Raw genomic sequence first — 12,479 nt, 5'->3', positions numbered from 1 at the left:
GATGTGGCGCTGCGGTTCGACCGTAACGCGAAGAAGAGCGCGACATGACCTTTGCTGTCGACGCGCCCCAAAATCCCAACTCATCATCATGAAACCCAAGAAATATAGACGCTCGCAATTGCATATCATTTTTAGCGTTGCCACATAACCGAGGAGATACGCATATGCTGTAGGTTTTCTTACGGACGCTTGGCGTCGCGAATTCAGCCCGCGAAATACGGCGCGACACGGCGGGGCAGGCGGGCAACATCTCCTCTGTGGTCGGCCATTATTAGGCCATCACTGTCACTCACGCTAGATGACGACAGAGCAGACAAGATCAGCCCACGCCCAAACGACTTTCAATAACCGATTTTTGGACAAGTGTTTGGACATTTCTTGCTGATACATCGCAGGCCTCCGTTTACTCTTTTCAGTGTGATAACGCCTAAAAACCAGAAGCGCATGGGAGCCGTTCGTCATCATAACGAAGATAAGCGGCGCGAACGATCGCACTGGAGCCGCCCCCCGACCCTGGCGTGCCGCACAACATAAATACTGTCAGGGCGGGCGCGCCGCCGGAGCGTCACCACTCACCGGGCACGGGGCTACGGGACGGCAGCGGAGTGGGGTCAGCTGTCAGGGCGGGCGCGCCGCCGGAGCGTCACCACTCACCGGGCACGGGGCTACGGGACGGCAGCGGAGTGGGGTCAGCTGTCAGGGCGGGCGCGCCGGCGGAGCCGTCACCACTCGCCGGGCACGGGGCTACGGGACGGCAGCGGGGTGGGGTCAGCGCAGGGGCAGTCAGCTGTTCATGCAGGGTCAGGTCAGTCAGGTGTTAATCTGGGTCGGCGGTCGGGTCAGTCGGCTGTTAATCCGGGGTCAGGGGTCAGGTGTTCATCCAGGATCAACGGTCAGGTCAGTCAGTTGTTAATCCAGGGTGAGGCAGGGGGTCCGGTCAGTTCAGGGTCGGGCCGGACGGGGGATACTGCACACCGTGTTCCGGTCACTCTCGGCGGGCCAGCCCCGTCGGTCCGGTCAGTCGGTCCGTCGGTGTCTCGGTGTCGGTGTCGTCCGGTGCCGGTCCGGTGCCGGTCCGGGTCGGTCCGGTGCCGATCCGGTGTCCGGTGGGTCGGGTCGGCGGTGTCGGTCCGGTGCCGGTCCGGTCGGTCCGGTCCGGTGCCGGTCCGGTGTCGGTCCGGTGCCGATCCGGTGTCGGTCCGGCGCCGGTCCGGTGCCGGTCGGACCGGTCATCCCCGCTCAGCGGCCGTCACGCCGCCGCCCGGCAGGAATGGCCGGCCGGCCGCTGCCCAGCGCGGGCGGGGGCGGCAGGTCGCCGAGCCGTGTCGCCGTCCTCGCCTCGCGACCCGAACCGGCACACTCGGCCGCTGTCCGTCGCCGCCGGCCGGTATTCTTGGCCGGCGTGGGCGGCGGCGCCCGACGACGGGCGACAGGTGCCGACGTGTCCACGTCTGGCCGGTCGACTGACGCGCCGGCCTCAGCCCAACAGAGGCCAGAGCCGGCGCGCCGCGCAAACGGCCTCGCTCGGCAGCCGCAGCCTGACACCGCTGGACCCTGCTCGCTCGCAGCAGCTGTGCAGCTCACTGATTTCCCCGCAGCAGCGGATTACCACGCAGCAGAGACGCAATGCACGCAAAATGGAACCAGCGTCGCAATACCGCGAGAAGCGAGAAGCTCCTATTGTTGTTGTAAGGGCTTTACGACGAACGCGGTTGCTGAAGCCATGCTGCGTCGCTTGCCTCTCACTCTAGCAGCAAAGGCGGGCAACGCGGAAATCGAGCCCCGTCTCTCTGGTTCCCAGACGCGCAGCTTAACCACCACGCCACCGGGCGACACCAGATCTAGACGCCGCGGGACAGCCTCCATCCAAGGCGCCATCGCGCGCGCCTCCATCCAGGGAGGCACTCACGCGCCGCGCGGCGCGGCGCTACCGCGGCACGGTGCGGAGCCCGCGCTGCAGCGGTCACCACGATCAGAGCCACCCGGCCGAAACAATCCCACACCCCGATCGCTCGCCCGCCGCTGCCATGGCGTCACGTGACCACGCAGCGCCGGCCAGCCGCCGAGTCACGTGACCACAGCAGTTGGCAGCGTCTCCGCCGCCGAGCTAATCTACGGCCGCAAACAAACAGGGCGATTTCGGCGGGCGGGCCCGATTTCAGGACCACGCGCGACCGGCGGCGTATTTCGGTACTGGCGACGGGCGGCCGGCGCGGGTCACTGGCCCAGACCGTGGGGGCGACCGGCGCCGTCGGACCGTCACGGTCGGCAGCGTCACCCACCAGGTCAGCGCGCGCCGGACAGCCGCGGGAGAAGAAGCCCCACCACGCATGGCACCGAGCTGCAACCACCAGTGCGGACGGCTGGCACTTATTCTATTGCCCGCGCCGCAATGAATGCCTCTTCGGCTCGCACCAAGCGAGTGCCTCTCTCGCTCGCACCAAGTAACAACCAAGTCCCGCCCCGACGCCTGACTGACCTCATGAGCATCTTCTTGCTAAGCTTCTGGTTGATCTCGGGCCGGTTGGTGATGCTCCTTTAGCGCGCTGGGCGTAGTCCAGCGTGCTGAGCGTCTCCTCCAGGTTGCAGGAGGCTGGCGACACGGCAGCGATGATGGAAGGTCTTGGTGCGCCCGCCCAGCGAGTCCTGCAGCAGCCGCGTCAGCTTCGACTCCCTGCGGTCAGGCCCAGTGGGGGTCACACACGGTCCGCGCCAAGACAGGTCACACACAGAGGTCGGACTGGGTCGCACACACGGCGAGCGGTCTTGGCAGGTCACACATAAGCTGCAGTCACGCGGGTCAACACACGGCCAGACTGTCAAGACGGGCCGGAGATCAAGCACCGCTCACAAGCACGCAGGGCCGCAATGGATTCACGCATAGGCCAAAGGCCACCACAGGTAACATACGATCCAAGGCGGGTCACGTCCAAACTGAGCCCACTGCAAGCACACACACAGGCCGGGAGGGTCAACGGCGGGTCTTTGATGTCAGAGGTCAGGACAAGCCGTGCCAGGTACGGGCGTGCGGTCCGTCGCAGCCGGTGTCGTCCGAGCTGGCATTGTCGAGGCCAGCGAGTTCCGCGTGCCGCCAGCGGTCCGAGGCCATCCAATCGGCTGTCAGGTTGGGCAAAGGCTCGCAGCTCCGCCGTGGACACGGCATGGACAAAGCACTGCCACACGGACGCCCATCCTCGCGCGCTGAAGCGAATCGCGCGGGGAGATCTAGAACGTGCCGTGCATACGGTGCCGGGACAGAAGGGGCTAGCAGATAACGTCCCGTCATCCGTTGCGCTGTGTTTTGGGTCGCGCTCGCCCGGCCCGCGACGGGCGGCAGGTCGCCGACGCCGCTGCTACACGTGGGCGTGCCACGCGGCCATAGCCGGCCGCGCAAGCCGCTCCACTGGAGCCTAGCCACCATGTGACAGCGGCCAGTGAAGTGTTCCCACGTGGCCGGCGACGGACGGACTTCGTCCGACACACCACGCCGCCCGGCACACCAGCGCGCCGTGCCGCCCGACACAGTCTGTCCAGCCGACAGCATCGCCATAGTCCGCTGCCGGCCGGGACCCGACTGTGACCGGGACACCGGTCACTCCCGGCGGCCCTGACTGCCCGCGGCGTTTCCGGGACATCGGTCAGCCCCGGCGGCCTGACTGCCCGCGGCGCTCCCGGGACACCGGTCAGCCCCCGGCGGCCTGACTGCCCGCGGCCCCAGGACACCGGTCAGCCCCGGCGGGTCTGACTGCCCGCGGCCCCCCAGGACACCGGTTCAGCCCCCCGGCGGGTCTGACTGCCCGCGGCGCCCCCAGGACACCGGTCAGCCCCCCGGTGGGTCTGACTGCCCGCGGCGCCCCAGGACACCGGTCAGCCCCCGGCGGGTCTGACTGCCCGCGGCGCTCCCAGGACACCGGTCGGCCCCCGGCGGGTCTGACTGCCCGCGGCGCTCCCGGACACCGGTCAGCCCCCGGCGGGTCTGACTGCCCGCGGCGCTCCCGGGACACCGGTCAGCCCCCGGCGGGTCTGACTGCCCGCGGCGCTCGGCCGGTGCGCGGTCGGGCAGAGCCCACGGCGTCACCAGACGCCGTCCGGTGCGCCTGTGCGTGTGTGCAGAGAAAACACAGCCGCGAGAGGCGGGCCGGGCGGGGAGGGCGGCTACCGGGCAGGAGATCCGCCCCCGTCCGTGTCGGACAGGTCGCTACCTGGGCTGGAGACCCGCCCTGTCCCGTGCAGACAGGTCGGCACCTGGCTGGAGATCCGCCTGTCCCGTGTCAGACAAGTCGCTACCTGGCTGGAGATCCGCCCTGTCCCGTGTCAGACAGGTCAGCGCCTGGCTGGAGATCCGCCCTGTCCCGTGTCAGACAGGTCAGCGCCTGGCTGGAGATCCGCCCTGTCCCGTGCCAGACAGGTCGGCGCCTGCCGAGATCCACTCTGTCCCGTGTCAGACAGGTCAGCGCCTGGCTGGAGATCCGCCCTGTCCCGTGTCAGCAGGTCAGCGCCTGGCTGGAGACCGCCCTGTCCCGTGTCAGACAGGTCGGTACCTAGCTGGAGGACCCGCCCTGTCCCGTGGCAGACAGGTCAGCGCCCTGGCTGGAGATCCGCCCTGTCCAGTGCCAGACAGGTCGGCGCCTTGCCGAAGATGTTAGTGCCATAGACTAAGACATCCATTACTACCTCGATCGTGTGTCTTTTGCAATATTGTACGGCAAGGGGCCCCTATCTATACACTAAAAAAAAATGACACCGACCAAGACGCGAGCCAAATGCGTCAACACATCCAATAGTTGCCACTCAGCAGCCAGCCCTGCCGGCGCCCTCCGCGACTGCGCCAGCTCGCTTCCGTCACTGGATGGCCGTCAACAGCGCCGGCCCTTTGTGCCGGTCTCCGCGGCCGCAGCCCCCTTCCCCCCCCCCCCCCCCCTCTCAGTACCTGTACGGCACGTGCGGTGCCCCGCTCCACCAGCGATGTGATGACACGGCCCAGGGTCAGCAGACTCTGGTTGATGTGCCCGCCTCTCGCGCGCGCCGGTCGACGGCCCCCGACCTGCGGCAGAGGTCACGTCCGGTCAGAGCACGCGCAGGAGGCCAGGCGCTCCTCCCTTCCATATTGCTCAGTGTTAGTTCCACAACGACCGAGCACATATTGATCGGTCGAATCAATGGTACCAGACCAGTATGAGGCCACTTCAAATGAGTCTCGTATGTGGCCGTGTCCTGTGTACATGGTAACACGACCCCGCACACAGTGTCACCCTTATCTCCGGGCAGCAACACACACAACTCTCAACCGCAGACAGAACCATGCAGGTCACGTTGGACCGCCAGCAAGTAGTGAGTCGCGAAGCGCGCCGCCTTCGCCCACCCGGGACAGCCAGGCCGTTCACCTCCTCGCCAGCGTCGCCGATCGTCGCTGGCCGTCACCCGACAAGCGGGTACGCCCTCAAATACGCCAGGCGATGACTGATTAACGGCAGACACTGGCGGTGTCCCGCGCGGCCCGAGCCGGCGGCGCCGCGGCCGGCCGGCCGGTCCGGTCCGGCGGATGGCCGGTCTCATCTCACTGCCCCACGTTCTCGCTGCCGGCCAGGTCCACCAGGTTGAGCTTGCCGGTCTTGAGCAGCTCCTCGCCGTCGACCGTGTTCTCCTTGATGTGCACCGTCACGGAGAAGACGGTGTGGAACGACTGCGGAGCGGGGCGGCAGCCGGTCAGGTGCAGGCGGCTGGCCACAGCGCGCCCGAAGCAGGCCACAGCAACCGGCGCAACCGCCACGACAGTGAGAACTTTGCTTTGGATACTTCGGGTTAGGAGTACTTTGTAATTTCGGAAAATTCGCGAGTTCTGTTGACGTTCCCCAGTTCTGTAGCTGCATGCATACGGCAGCCACATGTGTTCTGAAAATGTTCATATTTTAGGCGATTAGGTGGTGTGTTCGGAGGCGGATGGGTTCACGAATGAAAGAATGGGGAACAAATCAGGTGATTAAAAAAAAAACAAATTCAACCCTCGTTACTCCACGTCGCAGTTTTAAAATGCGGGCTCTGTGCATCTCTTGCATGACCTCTAATGAGTAGATAGTCATAGACACAAAATAAAAGCTTAACGCATACCCTGGCGGCGTGCGCCCGCCTCACGCGCTAGTCAAAAGAACCAAACCGGCAAACCACGCAGTTTCGCGCCACTGGTAGCAGCGAGGCTTTGCGACATGAATGTTCGGTTGGGCATGCTTCAGCGAGCCCCGGACCGGTGCAAAGCGTCAAATTCAGCTTTCGAAAGCAGTTTGTTCTAGAAGCACCCGGCCCGGGAACGACGTGAGCGCATTTACGCCGGCCGTTGCGGCCACAAGACCGCGCGACAGCCAATCACAGGTCGGAGACCGGTCCCAAGCCGCCTCTGAGAAGGCGCGTTTCCCACCCCTGAGGTGGCCACCCGGGAGCGTTCCTGCGGACGAGCCTCGCGGGCGCACCCGAACAACTCTGGTCAGGCCGGACAGGCAGACGCCACTGCTGACACCGGTTGGAGTTCTGCAGCGCGCCGACCTGCAAATGTGGTTGCTGGCACTGGGGACGCCACTGCTGGTGTATCGGTTCGACACATGCTGTTGTAGCATGCGGCATTATGCACGCTATGGGCAATCGCCAGCAGAGCAGTGGGACAATGCACAGGAAAACGTTGTTCATCTGAGAGCGGGGGAAGACAGTTGGAAGTCATAGTTGGAGGTTGGTGTGAAAATAACCTAATGGCTTTTTAGATGACAACTACTGAGGTAGATGCGTCTGCCGTGGGTCGTACGGTTTCTAATGAGCGTCGGCTTACGATCTATTGGTTCGTTGGCAGAGGGTGTCGCAGGTACAATCTTCCAGAATTAACTCCGGAGTGCAAATTTAATTTCGGTTGAATACCCCGACAAGTGCGAAAACTCCACAGCTGCGCGAGACCGACCGAGCTCGTCAGCCCCAGCCAGCGGCAGCAGGCACGCTGGAACCACGATACCGGCGCCACCATATCCACCGGGTGAAGGCGAGATGAACGATCTTCCGCCATCCGCCGCTAGATGGACATTCGACTCCGGTCGGCGGGTCGTCCGATGGTGCCGGTGGCGCCGACCTGGAGTGGATGTTCATCAAGAGGACGTCCCCACCTGGAGTGGGTGTTCAGGAGGAGGTCCTCACCTGGAAGTGGGTGTTCAAGAGGGTCCTCACCTGGAGTAGTGTTCATCAGGAGGTTCTCACCTGGAGTGGATGGTCATCAGGAGGTCCTCCCTGAGTAGGTGTTCATCAGGAGGTTCTCACCTGGAGTGGATGGTCACACGAGGTAATCCTCACCCGAAGTGGGTGTTCATCAGGAGGCTAGTGCTTCACCTGGAGATGGGCATTCATCAGCTGTGGCGGCCGTCTGGCGCTTCTGCGAGCCCAGCCGCAGGATCTCGTACACGTCGTTCTTTGTTGTGCACCGTCACCTCCTCCAAGCCTTGAATGATGCACGAGCCCCTTCTTGCTGGCGTCCTCGTACAGCCTGCGGCAAACAGCAGGCCGGCATTCAGCGGAGGTTCGCTCCCACCAACTCCACAGATCAGAGCGCATCACATACCGAGGTCAGGCGGCCTGCCACGGCGGGACACCACAAGCTGCGTCTGCGAACGGGATGTGCGACGATGCGGGCGGTCCACAGCTGCACGCAGTGAGCAGCTCGTGAGCATCGTCAAGGTCGACATACTGTAAAAATCATACTATCACTGTGCACTGTGCTACATAGGATCAACTACACAGCCAGACAGCCTGGCGGCCAAACCCCCGCGGCGGTCACCGTGTCACCGACCGACTGACATCACTGGACCTGGCACCAGACAGACAGACACGCCATCAACCACTACATGGGGTCAGCGACCGTCGCCGCACGTCCCTTAGCAGTCATGCCGCACCGCATCACAAACCAAAGCACCGCACCACCAGTCACCACATCACGTCACCAGTGGTGATGTGTGCCGGTGACGCCGCGTCACCAGCGTCCCGGCCTCACCTCAGTCGGGTTGGGTGTCCGTCTCGGGCCCGAGCAGGTCGAACAGCTCCTCGTTGTACAGCTCCAGGAAGGACACGCGCACGGTGAACTCCACGCCCTGGATGCGCAGCTCGTCGAACAGCTGGCTGAGCGTGCGCGGGATGATGCCCACGTCCGGGTCCTGCCAGCGAGCCGGACAGCGGTGAGAAGAGCCTCCGGCACCGCCATGCACGCCCGCCGCCACCCATTGTCTCCTCCCCGCGTTGGGGGATCATGGTTGTTGCCGCCAATGCGATCAATCCCAGAGAGGACGGGTGTGTGGATGTCCGAGACGCGCGCGCAACCACGTTCAACCCGCGCGGAGACGCGCGGCATTGTCCAGTACCAAACAATGTACGTCGCCTGGCGCCACTCAGGAGCTCAGCAGCTCCGAGGGCGAACTCCTCGCAGGTGACTGATGTGTGTCCCGTCGCTAGCGTTCACCTGCACACCACCCGTCAATCAGCTACGCGACTGCTACTGGTCGTGCATGATAACCAGCGGCTTTACAACGCTGGCCGGACGCGTCAGACCGGCCCGCAACGAGTGCCGCAGCCGCCGTCGCTGCGCGCTCGGCCGCTGGGACGGGTGGATTTTACGAGTGAAAAGACGCCCGGCCCAGCGACTCACGAGCGCCACTCAGGACGTGTAATGAGTCGGCTGGCGACAGCCATCGCCCCGGGACAGAAGCACCCGACGGGCCCCCGGCACGCTCTGACCCACCTGGTCCCAGGGCAGCTGTGTGTCGCTGCGCTCGCCCTCCATGGTGAAGGTCTTGCCGGTGCCGGTCTGGCCGTAGGCGAATACGGTGCAGTTGTAGCCAAACAGCACCTGCTCCAACAGCGGCAGCACCACCACGCGGTACACGTCCACCTGTCGGGCAGGACGTCAGTCAATCGGCCGGCGACCAGGCAGTGCTAGCTGGAGGCGCAGCCAGGCTCGGGGCCCCCCGGCTCCAGCCATTTCAGACGGTGGGTTCAGCGCGCTGCGGGGCGGAGGGCAAGGCATACCACGGCACCGGTGCGTTGGCTGAACCGCCGCCCATCCAGCCAGCTTTGCAACCCCCCCCCCCCCCCCCCCCCCCCCAGCACCAACTATTTAAAAAAGCAGTGAGTCTGGCTACGGCACCGACCATCAAAGCATTTGCACTAATCCAACCGTCATTCAGATCTATCAAAAACGTCATGCTGTTGGTGTTCCGCGGCCATTGCAGCCTCAGTGCAGACTCCCGTCGGCGCCGTCCTCAGCCCGGACGCTGCCCACGCCAGCCGCAAACGGCGTCGGTCGCTTACCTGCTTGGAGTCGGGTCCGAACACACGGTCGAAGGTAAATGTCTTGGCAAACTTGTCTTGAGGCCGCTCCTTCAACGTCACCGTGTGGTCGGAGGTGCTCAGCACCGAGAACGAGCCGCGGCCCCGCTCGCTGCTGTTGAGCGGCCTGGGGACACAGGCGGTGCCCGTCAGCGGCGGCACAGCGGCGCGACGAGAAGGACAGACAGCGGCCACGCCGCACGCCTCGCCCCTTTCGGCTAGTGATGGGCATGCCATCAAGCATCTTACCCACAGTTGATCAGCATGCTATGACTGTGGTCAAGCCACCAAACATGATATTCCATAAGCAAATGTAAACCTGGAAAGTATGTGACATATCACATCTTACATAAAACGTACTGCAGGATGAAAAAAGGCCATGAATGTGAAAATACAGAGGACATGTGAAGCTGATCACACAGCCAAGTACAATGAGAAAGAGGTAAATTCTGTCTCTGCAAGTGCCCATCACATTTCCAGGGAAAAATGAGCTAGGACAGTATTTGCATACTTCTGGTGCACTACATTTGCACATAAACAACTTTACTAAGATACAAATTATCACATTATGGTTGCTTTGTAACAAAGTTTTGCTTCAATGCATGGATCTCAGTAATTGATTCACATTTCTGTAACACATATTATATATATATATATATATATATATACATATATATATATATATATATACCCATCTAACAAGATGCATTTGTTGATTGAAAAAGCAGAAACCAAGCATGACAACTTAAAGTAACTTCAAATCTGCATTCCCTGAAAACCTGACATGACCACAAAAAACATGGAAAATTAATTGGCAAACCAATTTACTCACCAATTTAAGAGAATGCAGGGCAACATGAGTACAGAGGGGTCCAGGTCTATACAAACAAATATCACTGGCAGGTACTTTACACACAAATTCCTCTGAAACCTGGCATACAATGCTTGGAGTTCGGTAGTAGTCTTTCAAACTTTGAAGCTTCTGTGAAATTACCCAGCAGTGGTAAAAATGATTAGAGACAGTGTCTGATACTAGGCTTCATTCAATAATTTTGCAATCTCCTTGCCTTTGCAGAGCACAACCACCTTAAAAGCATAAGTCAAATCAGCTTAATATAACTTACAGTATTTGCATAATCATTACACTATCCTGCTCATGAAGCAATTGAGTTTGCCCAGAAATTGTCAGCCGGCTTAATGGTTGGCCTCAGATAAATATAACATGGTTTCCATGGATTAATTCATCCCCTGTCCCAATCATCTGCACAATATTCAGAGATGTTTGTTTAGGGGGGGGGGGGGCAGGGAAACAACTTGGCTGGGGTTCTACCCATCCCCAGGCATCACAGCTGCAGCATTGCATTCAAATAGAGTATATAAATAGCACATCTTTTATCAAAGTTCTTAATTCAACATCATAATGGTACAAAGACAGCATGCCATACTAATATTGACATATCATAGGTGTATCATTTATTTTACTCACATTGTCAAGTAATCAATGGCTAGCAAGATCAATTACTATGTTAATCAGCATTGTCATGCCTATACATAAAATATGGTCAGCGACACAAGATTGTTACTTTTCATTTGAAGGCAATATGATACAATCTTATTATTTCCTTTTATTGTCAAACTGTTTTTTAAGGGAACACACAATGTTGTCATAAAATCTCTAATGCAGTGTTGGCAAATAATGTGGCCATATGAGCACTCAAGTCATGCACATCCTGAATTTGAATTTGGGTAGTCAAAACTGTTAATCACTCAGTCATTATGTCACCTGGAAGCTACCTTGCCAGTGAAAGCTGACTTTTATGTAACCTGCATCTTTGCTGACTGATTACAGATGAAGTCAGATGCATGCTGACTTTTTGGCACCAATCAACACATTGGTATTTAAAATTGGTATATCTGCTGCTAATTGATTATCAAGAAGCATGAAAAACTGGTATTTTGTATCAATTGGTCTGTCTGCAAAAGAAAAGTGAGCTGGATAACAAGATCATATGGGGGAGCTGAAGCTTGTGCTTGGAGTATTAAACTCAGGTCATGCCAAAGTACACTATATCTTACAATAACTGTTGTGAAAATATGGCCCTGAAATATATTTGTCTGAAATCACCTCAGTAACACCATAATTCCATGAAAGATTGGCTCTAGGTGCTTAAATTATTGATGATAATGCACTGCATTGTGAGTACCTAAATAGCATGAGTGTACATGCACCCAAATCACTGCTGTGATATCAACCTTATGCTGGACTTGTCCCATGGAACATATATATTTGCCATCTGGTCCCTTGGGAAGATGACCATCATGTGTACAAATGTTCATGAATTTTATTATGCAGGTTATATTTGCACTGTATACCAATCCTGTAAGGCGCATTTGGTCATGCCTGTTACAAGCCGCACGTCGCTTACCTTGACCTAACAAACACCTGGATATTCTGGTTTTTCTGCATCTTTGAAGACATCACGGCTGTTCCGTATATTTCCTCTTAATACCAACTAGCCTTCAAGAGCAAGGGTACAGGGATTAAAGGAATGTGATACTCCTTTCTGCACTGAGAAAGATCCACAAGCTTAAAATTCACGACGCTTCCACCAACGACACACAGCGTTCGGGACGCCACAAACGGTAAACTTTGTTCCGGACTTTCGAAAACTGCGCCACGTATTTGTCGCGTTATGAGCCAGTCTGTTACCGCAACATTGAAACCTGATTGGTTGTTTTTGAAAGGCCTCTACTGACGTCATTAACCATTTCACGCACGTTAGTTATTTACCTGAGGCTCGATAGTCAAGAAAAGAGCCTCACTTCCATAGATATCCGTGACTGGTTTCACAAGCTATTTCTACATCTTCATTCAGGTAAAATAGCTACAGATCACATTTCCATATCAAGAAATAGGCAATAAACAGGACTGACGTTCTCGTGACTGATAAACGACTCATAGCGGCATATGGTATCGAACAAAAAGGCCCGTTTTTTAAAACTTATATCGGTCTTAGGGCAGGGAAGCAGCCCACGGCTGCTTCCCTGCCCTAAGAACCGGTATAACCGTTCGATAAACTACTTTGATGCTAATCGGGTCTTACACCTGGGCGACATGCACTTGCAACAGAGGC

The 12,479-nt window shown here is 58.6% G+C and overlaps 1 pseudogene; it reads right to left on the bottom strand.

Moving 5' to 3' along the window:
- Positions 1-722: 722 nt before the first annotated feature.
- LOC119110155 (kinesin-like protein KIF11-A) lies at positions 723-11,998 on the bottom strand (annotated as a pseudogene).
- Positions 11,999-12,479: the final 481 nt, after the last annotated feature.

The sequence above is a fragment of the Pollicipes pollicipes genome, unplaced genomic scaffold (genome assembly GCF_011947565.3).
Source record: "Pollicipes pollicipes isolate AB1234 unplaced genomic scaffold, Ppol_2.1 Scaffold_7231;HRSCAF=8579_pilon_pilon_pilon, whole genome shotgun sequence".
NCBI classification, from domain to species: Eukaryota; Metazoa; Arthropoda; class Thecostraca; order Pollicipedomorpha; family Pollicipedidae; genus Pollicipes; species Pollicipes pollicipes.
This window is presented reverse-complemented; position numbering and strand designations above follow the sequence as displayed.